The sequence below is a fragment of the Ovis aries genome, chromosome 20 (genome assembly GCF_016772045.2).
Source record: "Ovis aries strain OAR_USU_Benz2616 breed Rambouillet chromosome 20, ARS-UI_Ramb_v3.0, whole genome shotgun sequence".
Classification (NCBI taxonomy): Eukaryota; Metazoa; Chordata; class Mammalia; order Artiodactyla; family Bovidae; genus Ovis; species Ovis aries.
The window spans coordinates 37,414,054-37,438,649 of record NC_056073.1 but is presented as its reverse complement, the minus strand read 5'-3'; the positions used below and the strand labels follow the sequence as shown (position 1 = coordinate 37,438,649).

The window sequence follows — 24,596 nt, the reverse complement described above, 5'->3', positions numbered from 1 at the left end:
GAAAGTTCTGATTTATCTGAACAGAAAGCATGGTCCCTTGGGATGTGCCTCAATGTCCTCTCTTCGAGGTTAATGTGCTCTGCTTACCTTGTATTACAATTTTCAGTCTTGTTTGATTACCACATATATGGGTTCATTGGAATTCTGTTCTCCTGGGGCATCACGAAAACTATTCTCAAAGGCACATTATGTCTAGCTCCTCTCCTCATAATCATGCTCCATCATCCCACTGAGCTTCACTTACAAAACACAAGTTCAAAATGAAATGATTAAGGATTTCAAGATGGTGGCATTCAGTCAAGCGCGGGACCCTCCTGAGCACTGTGCCTGGAAAGCTAGCCCTGTGTCCTAGGCATCATTAGGAAGAAAGTGAAAGTCACTCAGTCATGTCCAACTCTTTGTGACCCCATGGACTGCAGCACGCCAGGCTTCCCTGCCCATCACCAACTCCTGGAGCTTGCTCAAATTCATGTCCATCGAGTCAGTGATGCCATCCAACCATCTCATCCTCTGTCATCCCCTTCTCCTCCTGCGTTCAATCTTTCCCAGCAACAGGGTCTTTTCTAATGAGTCAGTTCTTCGCATCAGGTGACCAAAGTATTGGAGTTTCAGCTTCAGCATCAGTCCTTCCAATGGGTATTTAGGGCTGATTTCCTTTAGAATTGACTGGTTGGATCTCCTTGCAGTCCAAGGGATTTCTCCAGGCAAGAATACTGAAGTGGTAGCCCTTCCCTTCTCCTGGGGATCTTCCCTACCCAGGGATCGAACCCAGGTCTCCCTCATTGTAGGCAGATTCTTTACTATCTGAGCCACCAGGAAAGCCCAAGAATACTGGAGTGGGTAGCTTATCCCTTCTCCAGGTGATCTTCCCAACCCAGGAATCGAACCAGGGTCTCCTGCATTGCAGGCAGATTCTTTACCAGCTAAGCTAACTTTCCCTCAAAACCCTTTTCCCAATCCACTACCTCACCCTCACCCATGATAATATCTGGTTTCTCTGAGTCTGCCATTAAGCTTCATAGCTGTCGGACTTTCAGTTTGACCAGAATAGAGCCCTGCAGAAATATGCAGTTACAATGTGTATCCAATACAATGTAAATTGCTTAAAAAGGTAACAACACAAACTTCACATAAGCCCGTACATGACCAGGTGCTAGGTATCTGATATCTGATAGGAGAAAGGGATTTAGAAGGTGATCACTCTGGGATGTGGAGCTTAGCAGGGAAGGTGGCAATTTGGCTAGATAGAGAAGATGAGGCAAAGCCATTACTGGGTTGGCCAAAATGTGTATTCAAGTTTTCTATACCAGCACGTGGAAAAACTCAAACAAACTTTTTGGTCAACCCCATACATAGGCGACCATCCGCACTATCTCATAGAAAAAAAGCCTTAATGATTCTCACAGTTAGGAGTAACCTTGTAATACATATTCTTTATGCCCAACCAATTTGGGGGTTTGTGCTTGCGTTTGATATCATAAAAATCTCTTATGAGAAATGATGGCTTAAAGTGTAAGAAGTAGTAAATAGGATGAGAGGACTTGACTCTCACTGATGAACATGGGGAAGTTCATTCTGCTCTTGTCCACCCACATCCGCTCTACAGGAAAACAAATGCTGTGTTACTGCTACTAAGCTCCTTCACAGGAGTTTGCAAAAGGGAGAAGAAAACTTTCCCACTTCTCCAGAGCTTCAGAAAGCAGTAAAGAAGTCTACATCACGCCTTGCCAGGGAAACAGGACAGGAAGTAAATGTCTAAAGGATCTCCAGGGAAGGTTCCAAACAGGACAACCCACGAACCCATGAAGCCAAAATTAGGATCTGCTTTTAATTCTGACAAGAATATTCCAGAATTTGCTAATGCTTGCTGGTGAAATCATCCCCATCTTTCAGTATATTCTTGGATCCAAGACTGGCCTTCACAGTGGATGGCATCAGTGATCAATTATGAGTTTAAGAGCCCTGGAAATTCCCCCGCCCCTTGTAACTGCCATTCTATGGTTGGAAATTCCTATATTTACACTCATATCTGCAAGAGCCCACAATAAAAAGGCAATGCTGTTTAGAGGACTATCTAGTGTTGGTATTGGCTAATTCTCAGAGAAGATTGCCCTCCGCTGAGAGGAAAAAGGAAAACAAATCCCAACGTTTCTGAGAACCAGAAGAACAAAAGGGTCCAAAGGAAACAGAGAATGTTCATGAGAACCATGACCTCCTTCTCCACAATACATTGTCCTTGGGCTTCCTCTTAAAAAATAAAAATTAAAAAGCTCGCTTCACTTTTGGAATAGTCAAGGTTCCTAGCAGTTTTTCCTGTAGGCACTTTGCTCAACGATGACTCCATTTTGCTAATAAACTACCCAGGAGTCCTGTTGTTACCACTCACTTCACAGGTGGAATAACTGGGCCACAAAGAAACACCTGCCTGAAATGGCATGGATCATCAGATACACGAACAGTTTTGCACTCGGGAATTGCAAAATCCCCAATCCACGGAGCCAGAATCTCACGAGCACAGAAAGAGCATCAGCATGACTTTCCAGTTCTATTACTGGCCCTTGCTTTCCAACTGGCTTCACTGCTTGACAGAGAAGTATGGCTCCCATCGTGTCCATTCATGGAACATACATGAAGTAGTCTTTTTTTCCCCTCCTTGATAGATAAAAATAGCCATGCCTATATCAATGCAAAGTAACTGCACACATTTTTTTTTCACTCTTCAGATTTGTCCTTAGAAACTGACATCTACTAATAATAGCAGTTGAATATTTTTTTTTTTAATGGACTGGGACATACAGACTTGTTTTTGACTCCCTGGAACTGACAGTATTTTCTTTGGTGGAGGACCAAATGGAAAACTATGCTTGGTTTCTGAGACACAGGAGCTCTGTTTCAAGAAGAAATCAAACATCAACGGTCATAACAAGTGTTCCATGGCAAACCTGTGTCTGATAAGCCTTTTCTGAGCACCCCAATTGCAGCTCCAAATAAACTTCTCTACAGGTGAACCCCCTAACATTTGATGAGGCAAAAGAAAGAAGACTAAGAGTGTAGCTGCCTCTTAGAGGACATTCATGGACATCAGGAGAAAAGCAGAAGAGGGTATGTATAGAGAAAGTTGAAGGAATTAGGATTCTTATATCAGAAAAAAAAATTTGGTATTAATGGGAATTTAATTGTTAGGTAACTAACCTATGAAAGTGATTATAACAACAACAATAATAACAAAGCAACAACTGTTCCATGATTAGGAAAAAATACCAGTGGGCATACGGAGCATTCTGAAGACCTGGGAAGCAACCCAGAGCAACCTGAAAGTGAAAGGTGGTAGCTGCTCAGTTGTGTCCAATTCTTTGCAACCCCAAGGACTGTAGCTCCTCAGACTCCCCTGTCCATGGGCTTCTCCAGGCAAGAATACTGGAGTGGGGAGCCATTTCCTCCTTCAGGGGATCTTCCTGACCCAGGGATCAAACCCGAGTCTCCTGCATTGTACGCAAATTCTTTACCATCCGAGCCACCAGGGAAGCCCAGAGCAGTCTGGGAAGAGAATGATGCAGGCTCTGAGAATAAATTCAGTTCAGTTCAGTCACTCAGTCGTGTCCGACTCTTTGTTACCCCATGAACCACAGCACACCAGGCCTCCCTGTCCATCACCAACTCCCGGAGTCCACCCAAACCCATGTCTATTGAGTCGATGATGCCATCCAACCATCTCATCCTCTGTCATCCCCTTCTCCTCCCGCCCTCAATCCTTCCTACCATCAAGGTCTTTTCAAATGAATCAGCTCTTTGCATCAGGTAGCCAAAGTATTGGAGTTTTAGCTTCAACATCAGTCCTTCCAATGAACACCCAGGACTGATCTCCTTTAGGATGGCCTAGTTGGATCTCCTTGCAGTCCAAGGGACTCTCAGGAGTCTTCTCCAACACTACAGCTCAAAACCATCAATTCTTTGGTGCTCAGCTTTCTTTATAGTCCAACTCTCACATCCATACATGACTACTGGAAAAACCATAGCCTTGACTAGACGGACCTTTGTTGGCAAAGTAATGTCTCTGGTTTTTAATATGCTGTCTAGGTTGGTCATAATTTTCCTTTCAAGGAGTAAGCATCTTTTAATTTCATGGCTGCAATCATCATCTGCAGTGATTTTGGAGCCCAGAAAAATAAAGTCTGACACTGTTTCTACTGTTTCCCCATCTATCTGCCATGAAGTGATGGGACCGGATGCCATGATCTTAGTTTTCTGAATGTTGAGCTTTAAGCCAACTTTTTCACTCTACTTTATCACTTTCACCAAGAGGTTCTTTAGTTCTTCTTCACTTTCTGCCATAAGGGTGGTGTCATCTGCATATCTGAGGTTATTGATATTTCTCCAGGCAAGCTTGATTCCAGCTTGTGGTTCTTCTAGCCCGACATTTCTCATGATGTACTCTGCATATAAGTTAAATAAGCAGGGTGACAATATACAAAAGTATTGATGTAATACTTTTCCTATTTGGAACCACTCTGTTGTTCCATACCCAGTTCTAACTGTTGCTTCCTGACCTGCATACAGGTTTCTCAAGAGGGAGGTCAGGTGGTCTGGTATTCCCATCTCTTTAAGCATTTTCCACAGTTTATTGTGATCCATACAGTCAAAGGCTTTGGCATAGTCAATAAAGCAGAAATAGATGTTTTTCTGGAACTCTCTTGCTTTTTTGATGATGCAGTGGATGTTGGCAATTTGATCTCTGGTTCCTCTGCCTTTTCTAAAACCAGCTTGAACATGTGGAAGTTCACAGTTCATGTATTGCTGAGGCCTGGCTTGGAGAATTTTAAGCATCACTTTACTACCGTGTGAGATGAGTGCAATTGTGTGGTAGTTTGAGCATTCTTTGGCATTGCCTTTCTTTGGGATTGGAATGAAAACTGACCTTTTCCAGTCCCATGGCCACTGCTGAGTTTTCCAAATTTGCTGGCATATTGAGTGTAGCACTTTCACAGCATCTTTTAGGATTTGAAACAGCTCAACTGGAATTCCATCACCTCCACTAGCTTTGTTCATAGTGATGCTTCCTAAGGCCCACTTGACTTCACATTCCAGGATGTCTGGCTCTAGGTGAGTGTGAGTGATCACACCATCGTGTTTATCTGAGTCGTGACGATCTTTTTTTGTACAGTTCTTCTGTGCTTTCTTGTCACTTCTTCTTAATATCTTCTGCTTCTGTTAGGTCCATACCATTTCTGTCCTTAATGAGCCCATCTTTGCATGAGCATAAGACCATGATCTAAAATGGGAGGATTGTTAGCTCTGCTCAGACATTTATTTTTAAAAGTCAGTGGGCTACTTTGAGTATGTAAGAGATAAATATTGATAGCTACAAGATGCCATCTGATGTTCTGTAAGTTCAGAATACCTATTACTGCATCTGAATTGCTGCCACAGTAACAAAATGATGCAAAAGGAGGGTGTGGAAGTTAAACCAGGGCTCATCATCTCTCTCTTCAAGTGAGGTGATGATACCCATTAGCTCTCAGCTGCCCTAAAGAATATGAAACAGCTCTCCATGTGCAGAGTTTACAAAAGGAAGTTTGGAGAATTGGTTCTGTACCTCCTGAATCCCATCACTCATTAAAAAAAAGGATGGACTAAGGAGAGAGAGAGAAATAGCAAAGAGACTGTGTGGAGAAGGCAGTTGCTTTGAGTCTGCCCATTGATAAGGAGTGGAGGGCAAGAGCTTTCTCTGTCATCTCAGCCAAGATGGGATGAGGGGTGGGGAGGGCTTCCAAGGGACCATCAGAAGATCTGGAAATGGGTTTTCTTCTGTCAGGAAACACAGAAGATTGGTTCCTGCCTCATCCCTGAGAAAGCTGAAACAGTCCAAGGAGGTAGGCTAGGCTGGAGGTAGGTAGGTATTAGGACTGGCCTGAATTCCCTAGTAAAGATGCACCCGTAATCCCTGGGAAGCAGATGTGTGCTAAAGGGCTTTGCATTGGGTCCTGTACACGAAGGTGCACTTGGTGGGGAGGGGGCATAGGACCAAGATGTTGGTGATGAATCCATCAGAGCTGCATTCTGACTTCAGTTTGGTTATGAGGACGTTTTGGCTGTAAAAACTACAACAACATTGAAGGATTTAAGGAAGACGTGAGAAAAAAAGGAAATAACTTGACATTCAGAGCAAAGCAAAATAAGGAAAATTCGGTGATAAACTTTAATGTAAGGTGTCACACTACTGATAGAAAGAAATTAAGAGTTTTCAGGCAAAACCAGCTGTCAGACAGGTAGAAAATATGATAGAGCCGTTGAGAAAAGAGAATGCTCCTGGAACAGATGGGCGCACCTCTGAGCTTTATAAAGCATTAACTAGCTGTTTAAATAAGTCCTTAGCAGATGTTTTCAATGTAATTTTGGAGGTGAAATGGAAAGAAACGAAAGTCCAAGGCACAAGGGGAATTGATATCACATAAAAGAGACATTCTTGAATTCAGAGTGCAAGTTATTGTCAAAAGTTCCTCTTTTTTTAACTACCCACAGTATTTGTAATATTGGAGTACTTTTGCAAATCCTGCAATTAAAATAATGCATATTATATTATTAGTCTTTAAAAGAAAGAGACATATTTAAATATGTCTTTTACGTCATGTTTGAAAGACATTCAAGGAAGCTACATGGTATGTACAGCTATTCAATAGATCAAAAAGGTGAGTATAAGCTCCATATCTGCATTGCTACTTGTAAGAGGTTTGTTTTTGTAATGGTACCCTGTTATAAATGAATAAATTTATAGGAGATAGACCACAGAAGGAGACAGGGAAAGATGCTTATAGATCTTGTTAAATGTATTGATAATACAGTGGTGAGAATATACAGAAAAAGAAGAGAGTTGATTATATTATACAGAAGATAAAAGGGGCAATGAGTTTTCTTATGACTCACACACATACATATATACAAGTAGATCAGCAAATATTTATGAAGTGCCTCTATATGCCAGGGAGTGAACTAGGTGATGTACAGGGAAGATAAATAACATGTCGGCCCTACCCTCAAGGAGCTGACTTTCCTTGCTGGCTGTTCTTATCATTACTAGTACATATTGTTTTTTGATTTTCCCTATAAATGCGACTCACACCTATAGGGATGGTGGAGGGGGACGTAAAGATGAGGAGCCAGAGAGATGAAATGGAAGCATGTATGAAGACAGACTCCACACGAGCAAGGCTGGAAAGCAAAATGTGTAAGATCATTACTCCACTGGGATGGAGACCCATATATTTAACTACTCAGCCCATTTACCTCGATGCCTTCACTACATGTCATCCTTTAAGGTGGAAGGAGAGAAGGCATGAGAGAAGAGAGGAAAGATAGCATCCATGCTTGTAAAATCCAGGCATACATATTGAGAAAGGATGTGAACAATCCAGGAATGATAATACACAGAAATGGAAGGAGGAAACAAATGATTACCAAACTAAATTGCCATGTTCAAAATTCACATCATTCAACGGGTCATTGCATCCAGCAAATCAGTTCAGAACGTGGGTTATTTGCCCTTAAATAAACCAGGATTAGAGCCAAGATTTTGCCACTTACCAGCTGTGTAACTTATAAGTTTCCTTTTCCTCATCTGGAAAGTGGGAATAAAAACAGCACCCACGAAGGGTTGCTTATAAGGAATGAAATCAGATAATGCACATGAAATACACGTATCTCAGTGCAAGGTACTTACAAGAATTCAACAAATGTTTCCTACTGTTATGGATACCAGCGCACCGTGTTTGCACTGCACTGCAGAATTGATTGCTGGTGCATTCAAGATGTTATAGAGCATCTATATATGGCAGGCACCGTGCTCAGGATACAACAAAGGATAAGACAACCTGATTCCTATCTTCATAGAGCTTAAATTCTAGGAGATTTACTCTAGAACGGTGATGTTCTTCGCAACATTTTTGGCATCAGAAAATTTCAAAAGAACCCTTCTGAGACTCATGGCAGGTCAAATAACTCTTACAATAAAATAGGACAAACTTCCCTATGGAGAACTAGAAGGGGAAAAATGAATTTGAAAACATGAGTCTGAGACAGGATGGAACATTTATCTGACACTGGATCTTGTGGTTAATTTGATGGTAATGACCACGAGCCTTGCTATTCCACACTCAGTTCCTCTGATGGTTCCCCTCCTCTTTGCCTTCACTGTCACTCTCCTTCTTCCTTTCGTAGCATCTCAGAGCAGGTACTAGACTCCTTACTAAAAGAAAGCAGAAGAAGGGATTTTTTTGAATGCGAGTTGAAAATGAATCTAACTCATGACTCTCTGTCAGTCACCTCTCAAAAAATGCACTATCAAAGAAGAATTTTCTACATTGTTCTTTCTCCCCAAATCAAACAATAATCCTTTTCTCACTGATGATCTGCTCGCCCATCAAAACTTCTTACTCTTTTGCTATTTGTAATCACCCTTAAATTTCCAAACTGTCATCAAGTAGTCAATCTAGGGATAAAACAAATCCACGTACTAGGTAGTACATTGCCTATAGGACTCATGCTTGGTGATAACTGGGTAATCCAAACGGGGAAACAATATTGCTTTAGGCCACACCAGCTCCTGATGGTGTCACTGGTCACGGGGAGAGAGGCAGATTCACAGACAGCATTGTGGGAGTTAATGAATGGCCGACCAGATGGCGCCTGTCAGAAGGTGTTGACTCTCTAGACAACCGGGACTGTTTCCTGGGAGTAAGTGAGAGGTGCAGCAGAAACGGACTGCATCTCAATCACACAGAAGCACAGAGGCTCACTATTAACAAAATCATCACATCGCCAGGCATATTTTTCTTCTTATGACTTTCTGTTGTTTGTTTTATATGCTAGACATGGAGGAGGGTCTAGCTGACAATATACTATTCATAGTAAGTCATGCTATGGAGTAAATATGAAAAACCATATATAAACTGCATACTGGTATTCTTAATATCAGACTCTGTGAGATCATGGTAAACTTGCCTGGAATTAAATAAGGGTATTTCAATGAATATACCATGCACTGCTTAGAAAGAATAGTTGAAACACAACGACTTGTCGATGTTATTGAAAGACATTCAAGCAGGTGGAGCCCACATTGAGGACATGCTGACACTTCTGACTTTCTAACACAACACAAACCACTCTTCCCAGTTTGACCATGTTCACTTGTTGCGTTACACCATAGGGTGAAGTTTCCCAATTAACATGCTCACCAATGTCTTTGATAGGTAAACCCTGACACTCAAATGATGACTTTTTAACAGACAGAATCAGAAAAAAACTTCATTGGTGTTTTTGTGGAGATCAGAGAATGTTACATCTGGTGTGTTACTGTCAGCTAGTACATGCAATCAGAGAAGGCAATGGCACCCCACTCCAGTACTCTCGCCTGGAAAATCCCATGAATGGAGGAGCCTGGTGGGCTGCAGTCCATGGGGTCGCAAAGAGTTGGACACGACTGAGCGACTTCACTTTCACTTTTCACTTTCACGCATTGGAGAAGGAAACGGCAACCCACTCCAGTGTTCTTGCCTGGAGAATCCCAGGGACAGGGGAGCCTGGTGGGCTGCCATCTATGTGGTCGCACAGAGTTGGACACGACTGAAGTGACTTAGCAGCAGCAGTAGCAGTACATGAAATCAACTAAATAAAAGCCACCGCCTAACTATGGGTAGGCAGTTGGATCTGAGTGAAGAAGTCAGCAGATTAGATGATCCATTTGTCAGCTATGAGACCTCAGACAAGGTGCTTAATCTCTTGCCTCGGATTCCTGGCTGTAGTAGAGATTAGCTGAAATGAATGAAAGGAACTTGACATAGAAGCTGGCATGAATTTAAATCTCCTATCAATGCTTCTCTTTGCTGACTACAAAGAGCACTCAGTCAAGTTCATTCATTCATTTCATTCTTATTTTTCCATTCTCCTTAGTTGCTAATCCTGCATTCATCTTCAATCTTGCATCATCCTGAAAAGGGATCTAGAACTTCAGAGATGTATCCAGTAATTTGCTTTGTTACCTAACAAAGGAAGCAATGACTACATGAGGATGACCTGGAAATACTGACTACCATATTATCATTTTTTGCTGCTAGAGTCAACTGCCTCAACAAGGATCTACTGGTGGGTTTTTCCCTTACAATGTCCTCTATGCTGAGCACTAAGTAGGTCTTGGGAGCAAAGCATTCTTGCAGAGAGTTTAAACAATGCAGTCAGCAGAAACAGGTGAATTTCCATATTCTTAGCACTGACAAAAATATGTGTCATTTCATTCTCTTTGAGATGTAATTTTTTTGTTGTTGTTGTTTGTGAGATGCACGTCTGATTACATATACATTTCTCATTACATGGGGTTACCCACTCACTCAGCCTCCATCTTCTCCTGCATAAAAGATTGAACTAACTCTCAAGATGTGGAACCAGTTGTTTTGGTCAAAATACCAATGGCATATATTTGTTTCCAATAGACTTGATAATGAAATAGAATGAATGACAGAATGAGAAAGATTTTGACAATCCATACACATGCCTTCTAAAAGCAAGGAAAGGCAAAGGGAACAATGAATTCAAAAATGAACACTCAGCGGCCCAACATGAGTAGCATGGCTCGGAACATAGAGGTGATGATGACGTCATTTATGACACTGGTTCAGCCACCTGGAGTCCGACGTGCAGTGACTGCCATCAACCACAGGCTTGAAAATGTCATTGTATCTACCTCAGAAAAGCCTCCAGCTTTTAGCTAAATTCCAGCTGAAGACTTCCAACCATGAGGAAGATATCCTTAATGCTGATTCTGAGAGACTAGAATTCTACTGACATTATTGTCAAGTTGAGTAAAGTCAGTGCTTTCACAGACAATGAGCTGTGGACAGCACCACTAATATTTGTCTCAGGTCACTCTTCTCTCAATACCATCCTTGTATCTGTCTCACCAGCGTCATTAGTGAGATGAGATTAAGACTCAGGTACACTCAGTACTGCTGATTATCTTCATGTTGACAATAACCCATGCATCACTGCAAATCAGTTGGCCTCCTAAGCCTAACCCATTCGCTTCATCACACATCCACTGGTACCATTTAGGGAGTTAGAAGGGCTCCCCTTTCAAACATTTGCAGGCCATCTAGATCTAGTTATTTAGAATGATTATGGGCGCACTTAGAATGATTACATGCAAGATGAACATCACATACATGAAACTAAGACATACTATTCATGTGTCAAATAAAAGTTGGATTTTAACACAGCTTTCCTCCCTAAAGATCTGTGATTTTTACATTCCAAGGTTCCAAATCAGGATTCAGTGCAGTTCAGTTCAGTCTTCAGTCGTGTCCGACTCTTTGCCACCCCATGAATTGCAGCACGCCAGGCCTCTCTGTCCATCACCAACTCCCGGAGTTCACTCAGATTCACATCCATTGAGTTGGTGATGCCATCCAGCCATCTCATCCTCTGTCATCCCCTTCTCCTCCTGCCCCCAATCCCTCCCAGCATCAGTCTTTTCCAATGAGTCAACTCTCCGCATGAGGCGGCCAAAGTACCGGAGCTTCAGCTTTAGTATCATTCCTTCCAAAGAAATCCCAGGGCTGATCTCCTTCAGAATGGACTGGTTGAATCTCCTTGCAGTCCAAGGGACTCTCAAGAGTCTTCTCCAACACCACAGTTCAAAAGCATCAATTCTTTGGTGCTCAGCCTTATTGATTCCTCATTTCCCCATTAGGGCAACAGCTTTTCTCCACTGGGCTAAAAAGACAGAGAATGGAGAAAATGCTCTGGAAAATTTGGACAAAAAGCCACTTCAACTTCATGTATTTGTGCTGAATAGCATTTTTGCCTCATTCCTCTTTTTCACTTTGCATTTGCAGAGCCAAGGAAAGAAGAATACTGAGAGATGATGATGTCAGGTTAGGGTACTATAGGACCGGGCTGTAAGAAGACATTCAAACTAGCTAGTGTATATCATTTATCGTGGCTCATCATATGAGGCTGAGCAATTTAAATACTGGAATTTCTGGTCTTCTGCCCCACCATGGTAGAACCACTTATAGTTAGGTCAAGTAAATGTCTAATTTCTAAGTCGAGTGACTCATTAGAAATTAGTGTCTAATTTCTAAGTAGAGTGAATGTTCCCATCACTGAAGCCTGTCTTCGTCGTCGCCTCCCTGAAATTTCCCCAAACTGCCTAAGAACTCCCCAGATTCCTTTCACATGGGGCAAGAATTTTTGTTGCAAAATTCCACTAAGATTGACATATATTCACTACTATGCATAAAACAGGTAACTAATGAGAACCTACTGTATAGCACAGGGAACTCTACCCACTGCTCTGTGGTGACCTAAATGGGAAGGAAATGCAAAAAAAGGAGGGATACATGTATTCATAGCTGATTCACTTTGCTGTACAGCAGAAATTAATACAACATTATAAATCAACTATACTCTGTAAAGTTTTTTAAAAAATAGTAGAGAAAAAGGTCATTGCAGAAAGTATCCTTGATCTTGACATATCCATCCCTGATTTTGTCCCTGTGTACTTAGGTACCAGAGAATGTCTCTTATTTCTCAAATAAATTCACCTCTTTGCTAAAAAACAAAACAAGAAAAACAAAAAGCAAAATGCCACTAGGAATAAGTTGTGCGTTTACTCGTTTTTATATTAAGGGATGAATATCTGTAGAGGAGGTACCTTCTCCCTTTTTACAATGCAGACCCATTAAAACTCAGCACTGGACGAACAACGTCCTCATGAAAAAGGTAGGTCTCTCAGGGTGTTCATCTCCTTCACCACACCCTTTACCAGGGTTTCCCCCGCTGCTGATCCCCAGGAACACTGAGCTCCCCTTTGATATTCTAAAGCACATGACTAAAGCCACTTTTCTCAGTGTCTCTTAGCACAGCTGATACTGACTAAAATACTCCAGTCTTTACTTTGTATTAAAGTTCAGTGCTGGCAGGGGCAGGGGACCTGGAGGAAACAAGAAATGGAAGGAAGAAAAAGAACTAATATTCTAGGGTCTTTTGTCTAGAATGTTTCCATGCCTAGGAACTATTTCATTTCATTTTCACATCAATCGTATAAGGGAGATTTTGGTTTTCACACTTTATAAGTGGTAGGCTTCCCAGATGGTGTAGCGGTAATGAACCCACCTGCCAATGCAGGAGACGCAAGAGACACGGGTTTGGTCTCACGGGTCAAGAAGATCCCCTGGAGAAGGGAATGGCAACCCACTCCAGTGTTCTTGCCTGGAGAATGCCATGGATGCAGGAGCCTGGCAGGCTACAGTCCATGGGGTCACAAAGAGTAGACACAGCTGAGGGGCTGAGAATGCACGCATGCACACGAGTGGTACAACAAGATGCAGAGAGATTTAGTAACTTGCCCAAGACCCGCTTTTGGTGAATGGCAGAGCTGGACTCCAGACTCAGATGTGCATGAACTTAGGTGCATATACCTGGATTACACGGAGCCCAAAGGATGCCCACAACTTCTTGGTTAAGCTGCTTGAGCATGCTAATTCCCCATTCCCATGCCCAGTCTACTCTGTAGGAGAAATGTTCACACCTTCCAAAGGGAACCACCTCTCTGGTATCTGGTTAAGTGCATGGGTAAAAAGAGCATCATCCCTCAGTGCCTCTCTGGAGCTGACTCTCTGGTTTCTGGCTGTCCAGCCTGAGATATTGCTTTCAAGGTGACTGGTTCTCACTGAAATCCAATAGGTCTTTGATCTTTACAAACAGAGAATAAAACAATACTACCTTATAACCATACTACCATCCATATATCTTCCACACAAGGGTTACATGCAAATACAATAATGAGAGTATTTCTCCTCAGATAATAATATTGTATTATTTTCCGAGGCAGGTACTAGGTACAACAGGGAGGAGGAATGTGGTAGAAACCCTCATAATCACACAGGTTGAAGGAAGAGCAGACTGGGGTGATGGAAACGTCCCTTTCCCCTCTCTCTCCTAAGAGCCTGCTCATTTCCAAAGGCTCGACACAGATGCGTCCTAGTCACAGAGCTTTTTTCTGATGTCTCCATGAGGTCCAAATTTACCCATTTTCTAATCTTGTACCATTTTGTTTATACCTTTATTACTGCCCTAAAATTATGCTGTCTCGTGGTATAATTAGTTGTTTACGATCTCCTCCCAAATAAAACATAAAAACTCCTTGGAGGAAGGACTGTGACTTATCCCACGTATTTCTTAAGGCCCGTTAGAGCCAGTAACAGTAGTAATAATACCAGCAGCAATAGCTAGCATTTATTGAGCATTTACCTTTGAGTGCCCCAGCCACACAGCCCTTGAGATAAGGATTACCAGTCCTTTTTTAAGATGTAAGAACCAAGGTTTTAAACAGCGAAACAACTTCCCCAAAGTCATGCAACCAATATATGGCGTCAATCCCATATCTGACTAATTCCCGGAGGATGTGGTTTTTTTTTCCCCAGTGACCACTAAATAAGGGTTTACTGAAGGAATACGGATAGTAAAACTTCACCTGTTTCCCAATTTTGCTCTGTAAGTGGCCCAAAGTAAATCAACTGGCAGAAGAGGTCTTTTGGTTGCTGTTTTGATTATCTAATAAGGTCCTGCCTAAGTGAGTGCCATTTCACTGGCTCATATTTCCAAGATGCTCAAATATAAAAGTATACAAATATTATGAATATAAAAATAAAGACGAGACTGTGTGAAAAGCTAAAGGTGATCAAAATGTATAAATTTCGAGTTATAAGATGGGATACAATGCAGAGCATGGTCACTGTAGTTAACAATATCATATGTTTGCAAGTTTAAGAGGGAATAGATCTTAAGTTTTCTTCACCCAAAAATAAACGTAACCGTGTGGTGATGGATGGTAACTAAACTTATTGTGGTAATCATTTCGAGATACATGTATGTATTCAGTCACTTCAGTCACGTCTGACCCTTTGCGACCCTATGGATGGTAGCCTGCCAGGCTTCTCTGTCCATGGGATTCTCCAGGCGAGAATGCTGGAGTGGGTTGCCACTTCCTTCTCCAGTGGAACTTCCCAACTGAGGGGTCAAACTTGGTCTCCTGCATTGCACGCAGATTCTTTACCAACTGAGCTACAAAGCTTTTGGTTCTCAGTATGGCAACCCAGTCCAGTATTCTTGCCTGGAAAATTCCATGGATGGAGGAGCCTGGTAGGCTACAGTCCATGGGGTCGCAAAGAGGTGGACATGACTGAGCGACTTCAATGTCAATGTCAATGTCATATGCATATATCAAATCATTATGTTGTACACCTAAAACCAATACAAAGTTATATGTCAGTTATATCACAATAAAAATAAAGACGTATATAAAGATAAAATTTTAAAAAAAATTTTATTTCTCCCAGGATTTAGGTGGCCCTTCTTGAATGGTATTGTCTTTTTTTTTAAGAGCCTCAGAACCAGCACAAGGTGCTTTTTATCTATTTTATTATTATTTTTTTTTGACCATGAAGCTGGTGGATCTTAGTTCCCTGACCAGGGGTTGAACCTGCACCGCCTGCACTGGAAGCTTGGAGTCTCAACCACTGGACCACCAGGGAAGTCCCAAGGTGGTCCTTCTTATACGGAAAAGACTCTTAGCCTCCAACAAGCCAGCCAACTCACCAGTTTTACATGATGGTCGGTCTCTTCTGTCGTAAAGGGTAAAACATATCAGAGAATTTTCTGAGATCTATATTAATATGGATTAAGTGATATGAATCATCAGTGTTATTTTCTAATAGAATGAAAAGTCTGTAAGGGAACTAAGTAGTCTTCAGGTTATTTACTGTGGGGGGAAAAAATGATTCTTCATCCCTGGATGAATCACACTTCATGGCATTGTGGCATTGCACACAAAATCTGCTTACCAGAGGTCAGCGCTGTGAATGTTAAGCGACTTTCATGTGAGAATACTTAGATTTATCCTAGCTTTTGATACAAAGACTGCCCCTGCTCCACTGAGGCAGAGATGAGTCTTATACCTGGTGATAACATTAATCAGATGTGAAGAGACAAACAAGGAGGGAAGTGGAACTGCCCTACTCATGGTGGGGAAATGAGAAGTAAAGAAAGAAAAATAAAGATAATAAAGTCACACAAACATGTATGAGCACATACTTGGGAGAGAAGATGGGAAAATTGTTACTAGGTTCAGTTGGTAACATATATAATCTACAAAATGATGGGCTTAAATCAGTATTAATCTAAATTGACATTATAAGGTTAAAAATGTTTTCTGCTTATTTGCTCAATCAACCAGTCAAATTGGTTTGTCCTAACAACTTATCTTGGGTTATTAATTTATTAATCACATTAGGCTGTTGTGGGGGAAGACAAGAAAAAGCTAAAAGTTCTTTTCCTCAAGCTTTCAGTCTCCTTCACGGCACATTTTTACATGCTTACTCTGCGCCAGGCACTGTTCCCAAGTCCTGTTGTCCCACTAGACCAAGGAATCCTTGAGGGCAGGAATGTGAGAAAACCATTACGACATAGCAAGGTCAATACTAATCAGAAGGACGGCCTTTGGAAAGCTTCCCAGAAGAGAGATTGATTGAGGTGGTCTTGATTCATGGGTAAATGTTACGTATTTGAGACAACATGGGCCTGAAGGCAGTATGCCACTTTTAGCAAACAGTAAGAGGATCCACTTGTGGCTCAGCTGGCAAAGAATCTACCCGCAGTGCAGAAGACCTGGGTTCAATCCCTAGGTTGGGAAGATCCCCTGAAGAAGGGAAAGGCTACCCACTCTAGTATTCTGGCCTGGAGAATTCCACGGACTGTATAAGTCCATAGGGTTGCAAGGTGTTGGACATGACTGAGCGACTTTCACTTTCACTTTCAAGAGAATCCACAGGTCTTCCTAGGTGGTACAGTGGTAAAGAATCTGTCTGCCAATGTTGGAGGCACAAGAGACAAGAGTTGGATCCCTCGATTGGGAAGATCCCTTGGAGAGCACAAAAGTACTAGCTGCTTAGTCGTGTTCGACACTTTATGACCCATATGGATTGCAGCCCACCAGGCTCCTCTGTCCATGGGATTCTCCAGGCAAGAAAACTGGAGTGGGTAGTCATTCCCTTCTCCAGGGGATCTTCCTGACTCAGGGATCAAACCTAGGTCTCTTGCACTGCAGACAGATATTTACCGTCTGAACTACCAGGGAAGCCTGGAGAAGGAAATGGCAACTTATCCCAATATTCTTGCCTGGGAAAACCCTATGGAAAGAGGAGCCTGGCAGGCTACAGTTCATGGGGTCACAAAGATTTGGGACACAACTTTGCGATTAAATGACAACAACAAAGAGACTCCACATAGTACAATAGTGGCGTCTTCAAGGAAACAGAAGTAGAGGTAGCTGAAGTGAAGGGCAGAGGCCAGGCGCAAGGGATCTCAGGTGCTATGAGGTGGAACTGGGGCTTTATCCCATAGGTGATGCAGAAATACTGAGGAACAAAATGTATGCAGAGAAAAACACAACCAAGAGCATAAGAGAGCAAAAAGATGAAGAACTAAAGATTAAAAGTTCAGTGGGCTTGTCTTGAATAAACAGAAAAATGAGAAGATCACTTGGGGCAGACACAACAGCCATTCCCAACTCACTTTTCTTGTCTTGCTTGCATCCCACTATAAAGACAAAAATCAGGATAGCAGCTTTCTAGCCTCCTTTAAGCCAAGGTTGGGCATGGGCCGAGTGCCCATGAGATTCTGATCAGGGCACTGAGCTTAAGAAAACTACAAGAGCTTCTCACATACACAAACACAAAGGAACTGGACAAGCTACTTAAAGATGTTTCTTTCCTAATACAAGGAAAGACTCACCAAGCAAATTTTGTCTCACTCCTCCACCACTCCCTGCTTTCTTCCTTTGAGAAGCCTTTCAACCTTGTGAATTTTCACACCGCCGTGGCTAATTTAAAATCACGGCAGAGGCGTGGGCACTATTTCCTAAATTGAGATCAATCTCTTTAAAAAAAAATCATTCCTGGTTGAAGCGTCTCAGCTAGTGAACAGACCACCATTAACCAACCATCTAATTACCAGCATTTATTTCCTGATGTAAGTAAACCAAATTTCATTTTGTTTACTCCAACAGAATAAGACAAAAAGCTACAAGTCAGATCCACGGGGACCAGAACAAAGTCCTATATGGGTTTTTGTTCCGATGGCCACACAATATAATTTACAGGAATGAGCACAAGATGGAAAACCAGTTAGATGAGCAATTTGACTACCTACAAAATGAGTATGCCAACTCGAAGCCAGGGCCTGGAATAAACACATTCCCTCGGGTTGAAGACATGCTGGACACATGATACCTGTGGATAAGGGCCCGTGAGCAGTGCAGGGGAACTACTATGCTCTTCTCTTGCTGTCTTATGCCTGCCTTTCCATACGATAGTGTTCTGCCTCTGGATAGTAGAGCTCCCAGGACCCATCTCTTTATGTCAGACACACTCACATAGCGCATGTGTGTGCTCAGTCCAGCTCTCTGTGACCCCATGGACTGTAGCCCGCCAGGCTCCTCTGTCCATGGATTTCTCCAGGCAAAAATACTGGAGTGGGTTGCCATTTCCTCCTCTAGGGGATCTTCCTGACCCAGGGATCGAACCCACATCTCCTGAGTCTCCTTCACTGCAGTCAGATACGTTACCAAGGAATCACCTGGGAAGCATCTCTTTATGGTTAGAGATAATAGGGATTATTAGCAAAGTGGGTCTTGAGCCCCCGGAGCTAACCGGAAATCCATGTCCTCAATTGGGTTCTGGGTCAGAGACTGCTGCTGCTGCTGCTGCTGCTGCTGCTGCTGCTGCTGCTGCTGCTGCTGCTAAGTCGCTTCAGTCGTGTCTGACTCTGTGCGACCCCATAGATGGCAGCCCAACAGGCTCCCCTGTCCCTGGGATTCTCCAGGCAAGAACACTGGAGTGGGTTGCCATTTCCTTCTCCAATGCATGAAAGTGAAAAGTGAAAATGAAGTCGCTCAGTCGTATCTGACTCCCAGCGACTCCATGGACTGCAGCCCACCAGGCTCCTCCATTCATGGGATTTTCCAGGCAAGAGTATTGGAGTGGGGTGCCATTGCCTTCGCAGAGTGAGACTAACAGCAACTATTTGTCAACTTTAAACTAATGGGATTCTGCCCTTCTAAAGCTGGGATTGGTCCTAAAGACAAGGAGGCTGATTGCCTCCCCCTGAAGGACAGGTGGTGGGGCCCTGAAGGAAGGAAGGAGGACCACTCATTAGGAGAGGAGGTGGGATCCGATAGATCCATCACTATTGGTAAAATAAAGTCTTGAATCTCTTAAATTTACGCACTCTTGATTGTCCTCCAGCTACTCAAATACCCAATGCAGAGATTTTGCCAAAAAGTAGAGCTACAAAAAGGAGGGATTTTTCTGTGCTTAAATTTTAATGAGGGCCCCTTAGAAGTAGCCTTAAGCTCCTCTCTCCCCTCAAAAATGGATTCCAGTGTATTAGACCCCTGGGGAGATATTAAGACAGAGCTTAATTAAAAACAGAAACTATTAGCTATTTAGCTCTAGACTAGTTCATTTTATACACTATCTAAAAAGGTCCGTAAGCACTATGTTAATAATAGTGAGTAACAAAGTCATACTAAACTAATACCACCCCACATTTATAAATCCATTTTGTAATACCCCCCCCCTTGTATTGTTACATGCTTTATTGTTTACTTTTTCTGTGATTGCTAATTGTTGCATAGTTCTCTGTTGGGGGTTGGAATCCCTTAATACATCTCTAGGAGATTCTTGGTTTCTCAGCTTCTGAAATGACAACAGAGCTAAAAACAGAAGGAAATTCAGTATCAAACCCCTGCTGGTGTGATTCCATATAGCTTCCTCAGAATGGTAACATTGTGTTTATCCATTTGCACATCAACTCCAACCTGGGCAGGAATATCAATTGCTTTCCATAGCTGCTCTCATCTTTGTTCTTCTGAACGTGAGGCATGCCATTGGAGCATGCTGATGAGCCAGTATCCTCTCAATGAGGAATTGTATTCATCACTGAACTTCAATCTGTCTGAAAAACAGATATTTTTTGATGTGAATATTTGAGGGCAGGTGTAAAGTTTTCTGTCAATAAAACAAATGACAAATCAATATAAGATTTTAATTAGAATTACTGTATTTTTAATAAGCTTACTTTGACAAGTATACAGTACGTGCTCATCACTGATTCTGATGAATGCATTGATCAGCAAATGAGATGCTGGCGTGTGGAATGCATTAGCTCAGGCATTCTATTTCAAGGGCTTGAATTTTGACAATCAGAATCTAATCATTTAAATGCCTTGTAATTGTCAAGGTCTGATCCACCAATATGATACATGCCTGAAAATAAGCATTTTAAAAAGAGTACAGCATAAAATCTCAATAAACTGGTAGCTTCTAACTGTAGGGAAAGAATTCAACAAGAGAGAAGCACTAAACAAGATGGATTGAAAAATGGATCCAAGTTCTGGAACAATATCTCTGTAATGAGGAACAAAAGGTTCACTTTAATGAGGGTTTCCCTGGTGCCTCAGACGGTAATGAATCCACCTGCAATGCGGGAGACCTGGGTTCGATCGCTGGGTTGGGGAGATCCCCTGGAGGAGTGCATAGCAACCCACTCCTGTTTTCTAGCCTGGAGGATCCTCATGGACAGATATAACACAGCACAGCGCCCACAGCTGTAGCCGTTAGGGCCAGGACATTGTAACGCTCACTGTTGTACATACTCCAGGCTGATTCTGAATGCTCTGGGTAGATTCAAGTGGTGGCTACAAGAACTGCAGTTCTTGGTACATCACGTGCAAGAAAGAATCCTTTGACTTACGATTGCAGCAACGGTGAGCAGAGTCTAGATCTGGCATGTGCTCAAAAAGACCCATCCTATCATTAACATGACGCCCTGGGATCCTGATTGCCTATGGCCTGACATGCCCCATTGCTTTCAGGATCTAGGACTGAGCTTCGAAAGAGTGCTCACTTTAAGAATTATCTGAAATAGTCTAGGACCCCTAGCTTAAATGGGTATCTTTATTTGTACAAACAACCTGGAGTTGCATTGGACAGAAATGCTAAAGGAATAAAAGATAAGCTTGAAAAAGTGGTGCCTCACCCCCACCCCATGTTAAAAATATATATCACATATTGAGAGTTCCTCATATAATTTGGATAAAAATCCTTTTTGACAAAATTCAAAAACTGCTTCTAAAATTCTCATGAAAATACCAAGGACCTAGAATAACCAAAACGACTTTGAAAAACACCAAGGTTATAGGACTAACATGAACTGATTTCAAGTTTATTTAAAAGCTATAGTAAGTAAGTACGACAGTGTATCAACATAAAAAATTAAATAGATGGAACAAAGAATCCAGAAACAGACTCACATATCTATGACCATTTGGTTTTTTGTTTTGTTTCTTTATCAAAACTAGTGCAAGAAAAAAATCAGATATTCATATGCAAAAAAGGAAAACTTGACATGGCTCACATCACATCAAAAAATTGTTTAAAACATGGACTATACATTCAAATATAAAACCTAAAATTATTTAACTTCTAGAAGAAAATCTTGTTGATTTTAGGTTAGGCAAATATTTTTAAACCAGGACTCAAAAAGAAAAAATTGATTGAATAGATTTCATCAAAACTGAAATGTTTGCTAAAATTTTACTATTCTAAAGGTACTGTTAAGAAAATGAAAAGGTTGGCTACAGATTGTGAGAAAATATATGTTTGAGAAAAAATATGTTTGTAGAACATATATCTGATAAAGGACTTGTATGCAGACTATATTAACAATTCTTATAACTCCATAAGAAAAGCAAACAATCCAATAAAAAAGGCAGCAGATATTAAAGAAGACATAAGGAAGACAAATAAGCACATGAAAATTTTCAACATCATTAATCATTAGAAAAACACTCATTAAAACTACTAGATACCCACAAGAATGACTAAAATAAAGAAAAATTTATAAAGACAGACGATGCCAAGTGTTGGTGAAGATGTCTAGCAACTAGATTCTTATGCATGGCTTGTGAGGATGCAGAACAGAACTGCCACTTTGGAAAATAAGCTGGTAGTTTTTTATCAATTTAAATACACACATACAATATGGCCAGCAATTCCATTCCTAAGTACTTATCAAAAAGAAATGAAAACGTGCCCATACAAAGAATTGTACTCAAATTCAGAGCTGCTTTATTCACCTAATAATTGTCAAAAGCTGGAACAAACTCGATACTCATCAATTAATGAAGGGATAAACTATTAGTGGTACATCCTTACGATGAAATATGATTCAACAATAGCATAGATGTTCTCGAGAGGCTTATGTAAAGCAAGAGAAGCCAGACACAAAAGACTATATACTCCCTTTAGATGAAATTCTAGAAAAGCCAGACAAAAGGATAAAAAATGATATGTACATACTGTAATGATTTTTTAATATACACGGGACGTCAAAAGATATAATACATTAAAATGTTGACAGAGATTGTCTATGAATGGGGTTGGTGATATTTTTAAAGTTATTTTCAATAATTTTCAAATTTGTATGAGAATGTAGTACTTTCATAATATGGCCTTTAAGCGTACAGAAAGGTAAGCAAACAACACATACAAATACCTGTCCAAAAAAGGGACTGCTAGCAAATTTATCATGATAGGTAATTTGTTCCACTATATTACATCTACCTGTTTAGTTCCTGTTTTTCTTATTATCCAAGGGCCTCTCAAAAAGCTTTCCTCACCTTACAAGTAATGGTCCAAATAGCTCAGCTTCCACAAAATGCAAGTCATTTCAGCAAGACAGCAAGGGCTGGGAATACTACCTGGGCAGGTAATTCCATGACTGAGTATCAGTACTGCTCAGGAAGGGAACCTTTCTCATTAGCTTCTGCAAATGCTACATTCAGTTTGACACAAAGATGTGTGACAACCAGCTTATTGGCGTAGTTTTAATATGAGTTAAAGGTAGAAAACTATAGAAGTCATTTTCTTGAAAGTAATTGCAAAACAAGACATTATCTGTTATCAAAGCATAGGAAATGTGTTGAAAAACTTACAGAGAAAACTGATGCTGGGGGAAACTTTAAGTACATTTCATATTGACAACTCAAAATATGAGAAGAATGCCTGGTGTATGTTTGGGGGAATGTTCGTGCAAGATAACAGACTTTGAATATAAACAAGTACCTAGAAAACATTTTTGAATTACTTGAAAAGATACCTGTTCTTTTAAAAACGTATGGATTTGTGAAGTAACTACCAGTTAATACCGGAGGGGATATAGTTACTGAGCCGAGCTACAAAACTACACATTTCTCCCCCAAATACTCTACTTTTACTGACAAAAATACAAAATGAAAAAAGTAAAAAATTTTTGCAATGAAAAATACCTTTATGAAATCAGACTCCATCACCAAATATTATGCATTATGTAACATTCATTTGAATCACCACGTAAAATATAAGCAATTGTTTCACTGAAGAGACAATAATAATATTTAACATTTGATGAATTCTTAGTCAATACCAATAGCTATTCTACGAAGTATTAATTTATTAAGTACTTACACTCAGAAATGATACTTTTTCTCTGACTTTACCCAGAAATATTAAATTGTAGGACTGGTTTTTCTTACTACCTCTTCCTTTTAAAAACCTAGATAGCATATTAAAAAGTATAGACATTACTTTGCCAAAAAAGATCCATCTAGTCAAAGCTATAGTTTTTCCAGTAGTCATGTATGGATGTGAGAGCTGGACTATAAAGAAAGCTGAGCACTGAAGAATTGATGCTTTTGAACTGTGGTGTTGGAGAAGGCTCTTGAGAGTCACTTGTACTGCAAGGAGATCCAACCAGTTCATCCTAAAGGAAATCAGTCCTGAATATTCATTGGAAGGACTGATGCTGAAGCTGAAACTCCAATACTTTGGCCACCTGATGGGAAGGACTGACTCATTGGAAAAGACCCTGATGCTGGGAAAGATTGAGGGCAGGAGGAAAAGGGGACGACAGAGGATGAGATGGTTAGATGGCATCAACGACTCTATGGACATGAGTCTGAGTAAACTCTGGGAGTTGGTGATGGACAGGAAAACCTGGTGTGCTGCAGTCCATGGGGCAGCAAAGAGTTGGACACGACTGAGCAACTGAACTGAACTAAGCTGAACTGTGGGATAAATTAACTCTTTCAGACAGTTACCATCCATATCAGAGGAAATGCTCTTACCAAATATTCCTTGGTATTATTACTCTACATTATACAGTACATCTGTCACATTATTTACGATTCTCTATTATCTGCATTACTCATTCTATTTATTGTCACATGTTGTCCGTCTAGAACATGTCCATTTGCTTCATTTGAAGGTGATACTTGCTCCACATCCAAAAGCTCCTGGAGAAGAAGGGCCAGTTTTAATTTATCTTTATTTTCCTGGAGCCCAGGACAGAACCCTGTAGGTGATTCAGTCACTTTGAACACCGTTAAGCACTAACGTTTAAAAATAATTTTCCTTACCTTAGGACACAGTCTAATAACCTTGGGAGAGTCT

At 41.1% G+C, this 24,596-nt stretch overlaps 1 long non-coding RNA gene across 1 annotated transcript in view; it reads right to left on the bottom strand.

Moving 5' to 3' along the window:
• Positions 1 to 11,221: 11,221 nt before the first annotated feature.
• LOC132658310 (uncharacterized) overlaps positions 11,222 to 24,596 on the bottom strand; it is a 33,653-nt gene continuing 20,278 nt past the window's right edge. The window contains exon 2 of the long non-coding RNA XR_009597743.1: positions 11,222 to 20,061. This is a non-coding gene — a long non-coding RNA (uncharacterized LOC132658310). The remainder of the gene's footprint in view (positions 20,062 to 24,596) is intronic.